The sequence below is a fragment of the Microtus oregoni genome, unplaced genomic scaffold (assembly GCF_018167655.1).
Source record: "Microtus oregoni isolate MIOR12 unplaced genomic scaffold, Mior012 000050F_013, whole genome shotgun sequence".
Taxonomy (NCBI): Eukaryota; Metazoa; Chordata; class Mammalia; order Rodentia; family Cricetidae; genus Microtus; species Microtus oregoni.
The window spans coordinates 35,477-50,243 of record NW_024543237.1 but is presented as its reverse complement, the minus strand read 5'-3'; positions in this window follow the sequence as shown (position 1 = coordinate 50,243).

The window sequence follows — 14,767 nt, the reverse complement described above, 5'->3', positions numbered from 1 at the left end:
CCCTCCCTCCCCCTCGTGTGTGTGTGTGTATGTGTGTGTGTGTCCCTATAAAAAGGATTTTTCTCTTTTATTGAACATACTAGACAGTGTCACCACAATTCCCAGATGCTCATAGTAGCTTTACGAACAGAAACACAATGTTTCCATCAAGGGGTGAAGAGATAAAGCAAGTGTGCTGTCCAAAGCCTGTCATCCCAGCATTTGGTAAACTGAAGCAGGGGTTCCACTCGGGAGCTCCTATTTGAAGGGGAAGGAGAAAAAGTAAAGAGAGCTCTCCGTGGTAGAATGTCTGCCAACAAGCTGAAGGGCTTTGGTTCAATCCTCAACACTGCTGCCAAACAAGTCAATACGATTCATCCATATGTGCAACGATATGGGAAAATTAAACATAAAATTTGTGGATGATACAATACGAATCAAAAAGCCCAAATCAGGGACTGGAGAGATGGCTCAGTGGTTAAGAGCACTGACTGCTCTTCCAGAGGCCCTGGGTTCAATTCCCAGCGCCCACATGGCACCTCACAGCTGGCCATTCCAGAGGATCTGTTGCTCTCATACAGACATACCTGCAGACAACACTCCAACATAAATAAAATAAAAATGAACTTTTAAAAAGCCAAAATTGAACTTAACAAAAACTCTCCTGTAACAATTTTGTAGGGGAACCCCTCCCCTGCAGGAACAGATCTGTTAAGTCGGGGAAGCCTTTCCCTGGAACAAGGCTAGCTATAGGCTGTTTGTTATGCTTATGGTGACTTTGTGGTCGGGATTGCTTTCCAACCGAGCTGCACTGAGTACAACTGCTGTTTAAGCTGGAGTTAACCAGAAGATACCAGTGATCCAGTGGGGTGACCTCTTGCGTTCTGCCCCAATTTTTTCAAGGAGAAGATGGGCTACTTGGAAAGAGTCAAGGGTAGCACACTCCCTTAAGGAGAGGATCCCATATCTCTGCTGCCCTTGAGCCTCCTTGCCCCCAAGTTTCAAAGCAGTAACCAGTCCTTTTAGATCAGTGATCCCTGCCTCTCTCAACCGTGCAAGGATGCCCACCTCAGGGTAACCACAAGAGAAGGAAAGAGGGACACCGTTCTCTTAATCACAACCCCTTGTTCTTGATCAAAACCTGCCCATGTTGTCAAAAAGAGGTGTCGGGTTTCTATAGCAACTGGGACGCACTCAGTCTTCCCCCAAACCGGAAATGACTGTGTACCCACCCCTTCTTCAAGTTCCCCCGCCCCCACTCCCATTTCTGAGAACAAAGCACCTTTCACCCTTGAGGCCACCTGAGAAAAAACGTTCATTAGATTAGGATGAAGACCATTGACAGATTTTAAAAGTACGATTTTAGCTGCAGAATGTGCTTTAAAAGACATTTTGGTCACCATAATGACGTCATGTTTCTAAAGCAATCGCGATGCTAGGATTGTTAGAAAATCTTAAAATGTCTCCACATGGACTTCTTTTCCATGCCCTTGCCTGTCCCTGAAAGAAAACTCTTTTAAGATAACCAAACTAATCACAGTCTTTTGAAAAAGTGTGCCAGGTTGCTTTCTGTTAGCAGAACCCTGTGCAAGTTTTGGAAGCAAATCACATTAGCGGCAGTGAAACCCTGTTTTCGGTAGATGAAGTACATCTAACTAAAAACTTATGGATCGCCTTGATGACGTCAGGTTACTGTGGCAACAGCGACCTGCAGTCTTATCCTCCACTCCAGCACTGTTTACACACAACCTTCCTTTCCCTTATCTTTCTCTGAAGGCAAAACGCTTGCTCTTTTGCAGGCTACCATCTTAAAGGGGGATGTAGACAATTGGCAAAATTCTTCTCAGTTTCTGGACAACAAACGCGTGTCTGTTTGCAGGAGTTTTGTTTGCTATAATTGTGAATATAGGGGACTTTTATCATCAGAGAGACCCACATGTACTTATTATGAAACTGCATAGCCTGTGTTCAAATCTAGCCTTTACACTCCATTTGCCTGCATCAATTCCCATATATTTAAAGTCAGGCAATAGCTCCGTCTCATAGGTTGTGAGAATTTTTTTAAAGTATAACTTACCATTTAGCGTCAGATAAGAAGGAAGTTATTATTGCATATTATTACGATTCCTTTCACAAAGCAATGTGCCTTACCCTCTCTGAGGACTGGGTGGGGGTGGGGGGAGGGAATGGGAGGAGGGGATGGAGTCGGAACTTGGATTGGTATTTTTAGAAATCTAATAAATTAAAAATAAAAAAGATTTCTTTCACCAGTGCTATTATTATGTTGATTCATAAAGATAGGTATGGATTAATATACAGATATGGCTTTCATCAAAGATGGTAACGCCATGCCATTTGCGTTCCTCAGAAAGTATGAGTTACTGGGCTGACATCATGGTTTAACGGGTAAAGCACTTACTGCCATGGTGAAAGTAGAGAAACAACTCCCAAGAATTGCCCTCTGACCTCCACGCCTGGGCTGTATTGCTGATTTTCTTGGTGTCCTGTGCTATTGTAAATGATAGCTTATGCTTCCTTTTTTAAAGACTTAAAATTACATTTATTGATGTATGCGTATGGCGACAAAATATCATAGTTTCCCATTATGTTTCCTCTGAACTTTCCCAAAAACAGCCATTTGAATTGGCAGAAGACACCTCTGGGTACCTACTGAGCAGAGTACTAGGTTTGAAAAGGAACCTTCCCCCACCTCCCACCCCTGCCATGCTCTTGTTTTGAACGCTTGGTCCAGGCTAATGGCTCCATTTAGGAAAGTTGTAGCTTCTGAAGGAGATGGAGCCTAGTTGGAGAAACTAGTTCACTTCGGATGCTTCTTTGGGAATATGTTACCCTACTGAGCTCTCGAATTCCTGTCAGGCAAGTGATGAGTACCTTTATTCTGCCACACACTCCTGTTCTCATGTTATCACGTGGCTGATCATTTGTCTTCTCTGTAGTGGACTGAACCAGGATTAAACCTTTCTTTCTGGAAGCTTTACCTGATGTGTTGGTCACCCCTTTGTGAAAAAAACATCTTCATCCATAGCATGCTAGCAAGGAAATATTTGTGACTGACTCCCGTGTGTGTGCCTTTGTGTCTGCTGAGCTAGTTGTCTCGTGAGTGTCTGGGAACTGTTTTGTTATCATCTCTTGTCTCACTCCAAGAGTGCTAAAATGACACGCAAGTAATCTCTCACCTTTATCTGAGTTCTGGGTATCTGAACTCTGGTCTTCATGCTCTTGTGGCAAGCATCTTACCCTTGGAGCCGTCTTCTCTCACTCACATTTACTTCTCCCTGCTATATTCTGAAGTCTGTGACTCAATCTCTCTCTCTCTCTCTCTCTCTCTCTCTCTCTCTCTCTCTCTCTCTCTCTCTCTCTCTCCCTCCCTCCCTCCCTCCCTCCTTCCCTCCCTCCCTCTTTCTTGGAGGTAGTTTTGTTGCTGTTGTTGTTTTCTTGAGACAGGGTTTCTTTGTGTAGCCCTGGCTGTCCTGGAACTCACTCTTTAGACCAGGCTGGGATTGAACTCACAGAGATACAGAGATCCTCCAGTCTCTGCCTTTGCTTCCAAAGTGCTGGGATTAAAGGCATATGCCACCGCCACCACCTAGGCAAAATCTTCTCATTAAGAGTTATAGTATGTTTTCTTTCTGAACCCACCACACTTCTTCTAAGGTTCTATCTCAAAGTTATAATAAATCACACTGCACAAATATCAAAAGACATGAATATAAGCATAAGGTCTTTCCTTGTAAAAAAAAAAGAAGATGAAAAATAATATAGATGTTCACTAATGGGGGAGTCACTGAATAATACAAGGTACAGCCACATACTATACTATATATAATGCAGGAATAATATAGCAAGATTCCCTTTCTCTACTGTGTAAGGGATATTCAATGTATATTACTAAGTGAAGAAATTAAGATATGGAAAAACATCTAGAGTACTTACTATATAACACTGTGGCACTGGCTAGCTATAAAAGCCATTCAAATTTAAGATTAAATTCATAATTAAAATTTCATGTTCCTGTAATACTCATATTTCATGTGTTCATATATTCAGTGTCCCAAATGTAAAGAAATTTAATGGAAAGCAAAACAAATAAGATTTATGTTACTTGAGTAACAAAACATTAGGAAAACCACTGCAAAAGAATTAAATATTTATGTGAACCTTCTTTGCATACCAGAGTTTAGCAAAGTTGATAAGAAGTTCCTGTAATAGAAAATCATAAATAATACATACATAGTTATAAAATTATGATATCATCCTTTTAACAGTGAAGATCTACCCAACATTCTTCCTTGTTTGCAAAAACTTTGGTGTGCAATACATATTAGAAATTGTATGATTACTTCACCAATCACCAGATGATCAGCTTTGATGTTACCAGAAGAAAGACAACTAGAACAGTGAGTTCTTAATGAGACTGTAGGAATAAGCATCACCAGAGCTGACCTATTTTTACCAAACTCTGAGTTTAGTTTAGTCTCTAATTTCAATATGAATTTAAAAGGTAGAGAAGTGACCCAAATAATGTATGGCATACTAAGGGTTAAATCAGCAATCTTCATAGGGCAGAAGACAAACTCTTAATGGAGTCTGAAAAATTAAAGACTTTGAGCTAATGTTGTTTGGGGTGCATCTTTGGGGATGAGATTAAACTTGAATTTGTGAGCTGAGCAAAACAGCTTGCCTTTTTAGATTCACATTACCCAAACATCCGATGGCCAGACTAAACTCGACAGACTGAATTGACTGCTTGAACTGAGCTATCTTCTTTCACTGGCTTCAGAACTGAATGCAAAAGTGACATTTCAACTGGAAATTCTAGCATTGGTTCTCCCAGTTCTTTGACCTTGATATTAAGCTGTAACTATTTCATAGGTTATCCATTATTTATAACATGACTACCTAATGATTGTGTAAGCCACTACATCTACATGGTATTAATCTACATGGTATCATATCCATTTGGTCCTCTTTGGATATATTTCTCTTGAGAACATGGACTAATGCAAAGAGAGAGGACACACATTCTTATACTTAAAAGAGACATAGCACTAGAGATTTACCTACTAAAACTAATGTCAGCTGAGTCCAATGACACGTGTTTAATCCCAGCACTTGGGAGGCTGATCCAGGATGACCAGAAATCCAAGGTCATCCTCAAACCCCCTCTCAAAATAAGGACTGGAGTTGTAGCTCAGGTGATAGAGTACTTGGCTAGAATCTGTGGCACCCTGGATTCAATCTTCACCACTATATAAAACCAGACTGTCTGGTGCATGCCTGTAATCCTAGCACTTAGGCTGTGGCAGGAGAAGCTGGAATTGAAGATCTGCCTGAGATACATGAGGCACACCATCTCTAAGACTATGAGATACCAAAATATCCACACAAATAGAAGAACCAGTTGGATGTCACCAAGTGTTGGCAAGCATGTGGAATACATTGAGTTCTTGCCTGGAAATTTAGACTGGAACAATTGTTTTTAAATCGTGCTTGGCAGTATCTACTGATGCAAGTAGATATAAGTTATATGAATCAGAAATGCCACTTAAGAAGCAAATCTAGGGCTGGAGAGATGGCTCAGTGGTTAAGAGCATTGCCTGCTCTTCCAAGGTCCTGAGTTCAATTCCCAGCAACCACATGGTGGCTCACAACCATCTGTAATGAGGTCTGGTGCCCTCTTCTGGCCTGCAGGCATACACACAGATAGAATACTGTATACATAATAAATAAATAAATATTAAAAAAAAAAAGAAGCAAATCTAGCAGGGCGGTGGTAGTGCATGCCTTTAAACCGCATTCGGGAGGCAGAGGTAGGTGGATGCCTGTGAATTCAAGGCCAGCCTGGTCTACAAGAGCTAGTTCCAGGACAGCAAGGGCTATGACACAGAGAAACCCTGTCTCAAAAAATAAAATAAAATAAAAAGTAAAGAAACAAATCTAAACCATAGATGGGTTTTGGAAGTCTCTTTAGTTGGACACCAGGGGAGAATGCCAGCAACAAACTCTTTATATCAGTCTTGACCATGGTATGCTACTGTACTTCATAAGAGAGCTACAACACAACAGCCTTGTCCTTTATCACCCCTGTTGTCATCCATGATATCATGGAACCTGTCTATAAAGTTAATAGCTCTGCTTGTAGAAATTTCCAGGGTGGCAAATGGGAGCAATGTTGGCTTGTGAGGGTCGAAATCAGGAAGGAAGTAGATGGCTCTGGGTTGACCAGATGCGTGACTGGGAATTTTATCATACATCACTGGAAACTGTGGTTTAAGAATGAATGGTAGAAGCTCAATGTTGTGGTTCAGGTCTGTAATTACATCACTCAGGAGGCAGAGACGGGCACATCTCTGTGAGTTCAAAGCCAGCTTGGTCTACAGAGTGAGTTCCAAGTTACCCAGGGCTGAATAGTGAAACCTTGTCTCCAAAAAACAACAATGGTGAAAAACAGCTAGAGCGGCGGCTCGGCAGCTACAAGCACTTGCTGTTCTTTCAGTTGGCTTCCCAGTACCCAAACTGGGTAGCTGACAATTGCCTGTCACTCTAAATCCAAGGACACTGATACCCTCTTCTCCCCTCCATGAGCATCTATAGGGGCATACACAAAATTAAAAATAAAATTAAATCTTAGAAAGGAAGACTGAAAAATAGGTGTGGAGGTGCTGTGATTGTTAAAATGCCTGGATAAGCACGGTGAACTCTAAAGACTCAGTTTACACATAAGAATCTTCTCAGAACAGTCGAGAATGTTATCCGTGGATCCAAAGATTTGGGATTACACCCGAGGCCTGGAATCACGGGAACCTCCTCAGCAGCACGCCGGTATCTAATTCATAAGACATGGAACAATAATTTAAATTTACTAAGAAAGACCTTCCAACCTTCTGGGATAGTTGGGTCTCCCCACCATGAAAGGTGTTCAGTTTTTAGTGTGGTAACCCACACCTCTACCGGAGTCCAAGTCCTGGAGGTGGGACTCTGCCTTGCTCTTCACACCAGCCTCCAATAAAAAGGCATTAAAATGTAAAAATGGCATCAGGTTTCAGTGGTACCTATGATGCACATGATGTTCTACACACTGAAGGTGTCTTCACCCAGCTCACCCTTCTGTGACCTCTCATTCCCTGAAAGCAAAACTTCTTCACCCTTCAGGTCACCCAAAGAAAACCATACTCACTAGGAAAGAGGAGGCCAGGAGGCAGGCAATTGGCAAAGTTGTCCCACGTTAAGGACCACAGAAATTTCCCATTGTCAGGGGGGGAGTGCTGCCTTAAAGTGTGACTTTTGAGGAATACTATCAGAGAGACCTGAGGAGATCTCCTAGTGGATTTCTAGGTGAGCTAGCCCTGTAAAGGAAAGAAGACACACTTTGCCATCTCTTGCAAAAGAACTAATAGACTGGCCATAGTAACACACTTTGCTGATTCAGGAGCAGCAGAGCTTCACTGTTGTGTTGGAGTGACAGGCCTTGGATAATAGAGAAAGCACAGTCATTTCAACAATGCATTGATTGATCCCAAGAAATCCTTATTTTCCATTCCAAATATTCTCTTACATGGGAAGGTGCGTTTCCCTAGTCTCACTATGCACTCATCTCGTCACCACGACAATAACAACTTAGGTTACCTCAGAGTATAAAAGGAGAAACTGCCCAGGTTGTCTCCTTCACCCATAGAGGTACTAAGGTGAGATTTTCACTTTAGTAAGCAATCAAGTAAATGAAAGTCTACACCCCACCGAATACACTAACACACAAGCTACAGTCAAAATATCACAATGCCCCAAACACCAATCCTGGAGAAAAGAGCTACATATTATCCTATAGTAAGAGATCATGGTGAAAAGGTAGATAGGAAGTTCATAGAGGCCACAGTTCCAATATTCACTTGTGCTAGGCAAAACAATGGCTATTGAATATTTCCCAGGCTTCTTCTGTACATTAAGCAGGCACAGCTGGGTGTTGTGCGCTCCATTGGGATCTGTCAGTAGAGGTTTTCAGCAATCTGAAGAGATGCCCCTTAGGAGAACACTTGTATGTCACTATTGCTAGGAAGACAGGGACAAGGGTCTACTAACCCCAGAGAGGAAACCAACGACCGACCAAAGTAAAAGACACGACATCACCCAAGTCTAACTTGGTGAAACAAGGAGTTTATAAGAGTTCCATATGGGAGCATGGGTAGGGGTTACTTACAGGTGGAAGAACCACTCAGGGACAGCCTTATGCCTGAAAGCCCCAGCGTGGGCAGTGACAACAAAATCTGGAAACGTGGCCCTCAGTGAACAAGTTGCTTATATAAACTTGTTAAGGAAAGTGCCCTGCGCATCTGGCCAATTTAAAGACTTCCAGAGACTCCTGAATTGTTAACTTCTGAGTCTCAAGGAGTCTGTCTTCAGAATTTCCTGAGTCTTAGCAAACCCCATTTAGAAATTCCTAGGTCCTTATGAGCCTTAGAACATTCTGCTTCTACTCCACATTGTCTATTGTGTTCATAGTTGTCAGATTGAACCAACTCCATACAATTTCAGTTCTACAAAACAATTACTTTCATTGGTTGGAGCATGTCATGTTATTTTACTTATCTGAAATTTGGATTCTATGGGATATAAAGTATTTAATGTTACATTTAGTCAATTTAGGGACTCTCAAGAAAAGAGACAAAGAGAAATGTTCCAATGGCAGGTCGATGGAAAACTGATAGCTCAGATTAACAACATAGACAAAATATTGACGTCCATCATGGTAACATTCAATGTTGTATGTTAACTGATAGAATAAAGTAATGCACTGCTTCTAAGGATGCCTGGAAAGATTTTTCTGGAAAAGATTAGGATTTGACTCAGTAGACAATTGAATAAAGGATATCTGCCTTCCACAGTGTGCGCAGAAGCATCTAGACAATTGATAGACCCAGACACAAGAACTGTGCCTTGGCTGCAATGAGCTTATGGAATGATGCTAACTGTACATGGAAAATGAAGGGTAGCTGAGTACCTAGGGAGAGGACAAACAATTTCTTAAAGAGAGGCTTGTCCTAGACTCAACTAATTCCAAGATAAGAAAACTGGCTCAGGATCCCCTTTCACAGCATACCCCAATCCAGAGCCCCTGCACATACAAACTCAGTGTCTCTATTACGCTCCCAAACTACTGGCGGGGTTTTTCCACTGTAAACATAGTGAGGCCTGCTACCACATAGCTCAGGGAAGTCCATGAATTCCAGAGCTTTCTGACATTTTTTAGAGGGCTGGACTCCAAGCCCGCCTGTCACCTGGTGTGGAAGGAATACTGAAGGCTCCTGCCTCGTTTTCCCCCTGCTTTTTCTTAATCTGGTCTGATCCTTTCTCTTGTGGAGGTTGTGAGGCAAGAGAGGCTGCTCATCTCAGCCACTGGGAGGACCAGACTCTTCCCATTTCTGCAGCCACCTGGACACTTACCTCACCCTGCAAGAGCAGGGATGGAAGGAACATTGTGAAACACCGCCTCAGGGTCAGAGTTCCCGAAGGAAAGGCTCTAGGGAAACTGTGGACATGGTCACCTCTGCCCTGAGCAGTGTGGACAGTGGGAGAAGAGGGACTGCTTCCTTAAGCAGTAGAAAAATTCATAGCTTTAACAAGAATTTATTGTATATATTTATTGTGGTGGGATGTAGTGTGTTCAAGATCAGAGGACAATTTACAGGAGTTGGCTCTTTTCTTCCACCAAGTAGGTTCCAGGCCTCAAATTCGTTGGGCTGGGCTGTAAGCACCTTTGCCTGGTGAGCCAACAGATGGGCCAAGAATTCCACAGTCTTGGTTCTTCCGTGTGCATGTACCAACCCTGCCATAAAAGAATGCATGTATGTTTCCAATTGGCCAAAATATGCAAGTCACACAATTTTAGTAGATGTTGTCTATATTCTTCTAGTGTTAGAAAGTAGAATTGCTTTTTATTTTCTCTAATTTCCATGTGTGTTCCATAGTTTACATTGATGCCCCAACATATGTCTTGGGCTAATTCTGGACTTCATACTCTAGAAGGGAAAGCTTAATGACTGAGATGTCTCTATGCTACACCCATTTAAATGGAAAATGTGACAGAAGAAAAGCCCATACTTTGCTGGAGGAGAAATTCCATGTACTCCCTATGTAGAAAAACTAGGCAGTGTTGACCAACAGTCAGATGTGAATTTTCCACAGCTACCGCAGTCCCAGGTACTAAGGGGAGAGACTCAGACATGATGTACACACGAGAGAACACGCACAAGAATGGTCCCACAGCAAAGCTACACATGTCCAAGTGGTCCCAGATGACCTGACCCCAGAAACCTCAGAAATCCTCTCTGGAATGGAAAGTTGCAGTCTGTATATTAATCTACGGGTTCTTTGGCAGCTACGTACACGTTAACACTCGGATGTATTGCATAATTGTCTAACCATCCCCAGATGTCGGGATCCTAAGGGCACTGAACTCCCTGAGTTCTCTGAGTGAGTGGTCCCCCACACTGCCCTCTGATGCCCCAACCTTGTCTATAGGGAAACTCCATAGTTGCCTTGAAGTCCTGCAACTCACATTTTGATCACCAGATGGCGCGCCTGGCTCTATTTACTAAAGGCTAGTTTTCCCTGAATAAATTAATATTTTAATGAAAGAAAAAAATACTTCTCAAAATAGGTAACAAAATAATAAGTACCAATATGCCATGATTGTCTTTGTGTATTGTGAATTCTACAATATTGAGTGAAGGTACACACACAAACACACACACACACATATACACACACACATACATTTCCTTCAGCCATGTCATCAATTTATTTCTGTGAATTAGTAGTTTATTGTGTGCCAGGCATCATCATTCTAACCCCACACCTACATGTCTCACACAATTCCTTTTTCCCTCTTTTGATCTGCTCAAGTGGATTCCCATGGAAACCATTCAAAGAGACTGCCTTAAACTGTCTGGTCCACAAAGAAAAACAAATGCTGCCTTGGAAACCAAGGAAAATTTGGCCCATCCTTCCCACAGTGTTCGCTATCAGGCCCCACTCTTCTCCTGGCTATATCTCCCTTACAGAGGGGAGGGAGGATAAACCTTGTGTGGTGTCGGTCTTGGAAGTTATCCTGGGTGCGGAGTAGATTTTTTTCTGATTCTGCTTCCATTTGATAGTGCAGTTAACATGTATGGATGATCTATAAGAAAGCAATTTGTTTAAGGAGGTCATTGAGGTTACACCAAGCACGTGACTTCCCATTCCCACACTGTGGGCCTAGAACCAGAGCCACAGGACTCAGAGAGGAAGAGGAACCACATCTTCAAAGACAAAGACAGGCAGAGGGTCCAGTCTGAGCATGTCACTCTCCTGATTTCAGGAAATGCTCACCACAGGTTTCTCACATAGCAGTCACCTCCTCTCAGCTCTCCACGTGGGTAGTCTGTGAGCAAAAAGACACTCTTCTCCATTGCTGGAGAGAATGCAACTGTTCTCCAAGCCTATGGATGGATCTTATGCTAGTGAAAACCACAAGCGTGCATTCTGGGACCAGGGGTCTTTCTTCTAAGGATCCATCCCAAAGAACACGGAAGGGGACACAAAGAATCTGACAGAGCAACAATGTAGAACTCCAAGAGCAGAACTATGAAAAACATCTGTGGGAAGGAAAGAGGGACAGCATGATCTCAGGTGTATCTACCACTCAAATGACTAGGTACGCATGTGCTTAGCCAGGTATGATGGTATGCATCTGTGATGCCAACAGGCTGATGGTAAAGACAAGAGAATAGTCGTTTTGAGGCTATCCTGAGCTACATAGTGAGCTCAAGTTTTACCTGACTTATATACTGAGATTCTATCTCAAAACAAACAAAATAATTTTTAAGAAGGCAACATGAAGTCCATGATTATAATTATAGAGTGATCTCCAGGATATATTGTGAATACACAACACAAGGTGAAGAAATGAGGCCAGGGTTATCTGCCTAATATTTTCCTCAGTTACATGCGGCACATGGAGGTTAATAAATTATATAACCCTATTTAAAATAAATAAAGTCAGCTTTAACAAACAAAATTTAACCATAATTATAAGTGTCACCTTCAGCACTGCTCAGATTTCCAGTGGCCAACAGCCACAGACAGCTAGAGCTTCCTGGGCTGGGCAGTGCAGATGCAGAGCATTTTCATCAATTCAGAAAGGTGCATTGGGAACAGAGAGTGCACACCTTTATTGTGAGTGGGAGAATTGATAAAATATGTATGCTTGTGCTTTGAAACACTGGATAGTTGAGCGCCCCCCAAGAAAAGAAAATGATCTCCTATAGAGTGCCCTGGAAGAAACCAGGACAGAGGCTGACATTTATGCTCTCGAAGATGCAGAAGTACTCATTCCATGCACTGATTCCAATCAACTACTTATCACCAACTCCATTGCTCAGATTGAGTACACTAAAAACACTGCCCCCTCAAAGATGCCTGGGGAAAATGGCTGATTCCAGATTTGGGGCCAGGAATGCAACAGAAAAGTGCACAGTGACCTATCTCATCAGGAAGAATTTGGAAAAGACTAAAAAGTCCGTGTTAAAATGGAGATCTTCACGTGAGTGCAGCAAGTCAGACTTATCAGGGAGATGTGAAATATTTTCTCTTACAGATTGAATTAAAGACCAGACGTGATAGTAGTAGCCAACCTACTATTTTATAATATATATGAATTTAATTGGAGTTACCTGACGAAAGGGATGATGCTTCTCCCAGAAGCCATGGATTATTAAAAAGCCCAGTGCCAAGTGTGGAACACCCCCTCCAGCTGTTGGTCAGGGCTGTTCCAGTGATCCCCCAAAACAATGCAGGTATTGTTTTGATCTTGATTCCTATTGTCATTGCTCTTGATTCCTATTGCTTAAGACACCACACACGTTGGCCACAGGGTATGGAGAAATCAAGTTGACACTGACCAGAAACCTTCCTTCCTATTACCTAGTTTTCCTATTACCAGAAGATACTACCAGGCTATTGAGTGGAGGAAAGTTGTCAATGTTCTTATTCCTCTGTGAACTACAATAATGGCCAACATGGCAAGATATACCCATGGGTCAACAGTGGCATGAATATCACAGAGGTAACCAAGTAACTTTATGTTTCAATTTAAGGCCCACTCCACAGGAGGAAACACTTGCCTAATACTATAAATGTCATCATGATCCCATGGTTGGCGAGTTCAGAGGTCCCAGAGGTGAAACTACAACCACCACCACCACCACCACCACTACCACCACCACCACCACAACTAACACCATCACCACCACTAACACCACCACCACCACCACCACCATCACCACCACCACCATTACCACTAACACCACCACCATTACCAACACCACCATTACCACCACCACCATCACCACCACCACCATTACCACCACCATCACTACCACCACAACCACCACCACCATCATCACCACCACCACCACTAACACCACCACCAAAATCACCACCACCACCACCACTAACACCACCACCAAAATTACCAACACCACCACCACTAACACTACCACCATTACCACCACCACCACCATTACCACCACCATCACCACCACCACCACCACCACCACCATCATCACCACCATCACCACCATCACCACCACCACCACAATCATCACCACCATCACCACCACCACCACCACCACCACCACCACCACCACCACCATCACCACCAGCACCACCACCACCATCACCACCACCATCACCACCATCACCACCACCACCATCATCACCACCATCACCACCACCACCACCACCACCACCACCACCATCACCACCACCACCACCACCATCACCACCATCACCACCACCATCACCACCACCACCAATACCACCACCACTATCACTACTACTACCTTTACCACTAGTGCCATTACTACTACTCCTCTGGGAGGTGAACATTGTATGACACTTCCAGGTGTCACTAAGGTGAGCAAGTATTGCTGCAGAGATGAGAGAAGCTTCTTCATCAACTGATGTGTGTCATTAAATCACCAAGTTTCACGATAAGGGTCATTGGGTTTCCAAACCATCCAGGGAATGTCTCAAAAACACAAGAAACAACTGATATCAGAAAACAGCACCACTATGTGGACATGGAGCCAGAAAAGCCCAGGAATTTTTGCCCCGCCTCTTCCCCATAAGCCCCATGCACAGTCACTGCCCTGCCAACAGCAGCCATGGCCAAATGTTCCACTCTCTACACACTGCAGCTGCATGGCTCCCGTTGACCATAATGGCTGTTCCAACCCACTCTCGCAACAGTTTCTACTCAGTTCATTCTACACACAATAACATAACAACAACAAGAGTGAAATTGTGACTCTCTCCAAATCTTCCTTTCATAGTCATAATACAACTGAAAGACTATGAGAGTCATCTACCTTTTCCACCTCACACCGACATGACTACACTGTCCGCCAGCCTCTAGGCTTGTCCTCTGCTCGTAGACCAAATGAGGTCCATGTGGACAAGCCCACCAACAAGGCTTGTATATCCCTTCTTCTTCTTGTCAATCAGGACTCGAGTCAAATGCTACCTGATGAAACCGACTTTGGGGGAAACCCCACCTACAACAATCCCCATCACAGCCATTTTATGTCCACCTTGAGTTCTTTAAAGCACAAATAACATATGGAGTTGCTGCAATTACTGCTATCCTCTACTTACTGACAATTTAGCCATCTAACTCTGCTAGTCTTCTCAGTGCAGGAACCCGGTGCTCACAAAAGAGGCCACTATGTGA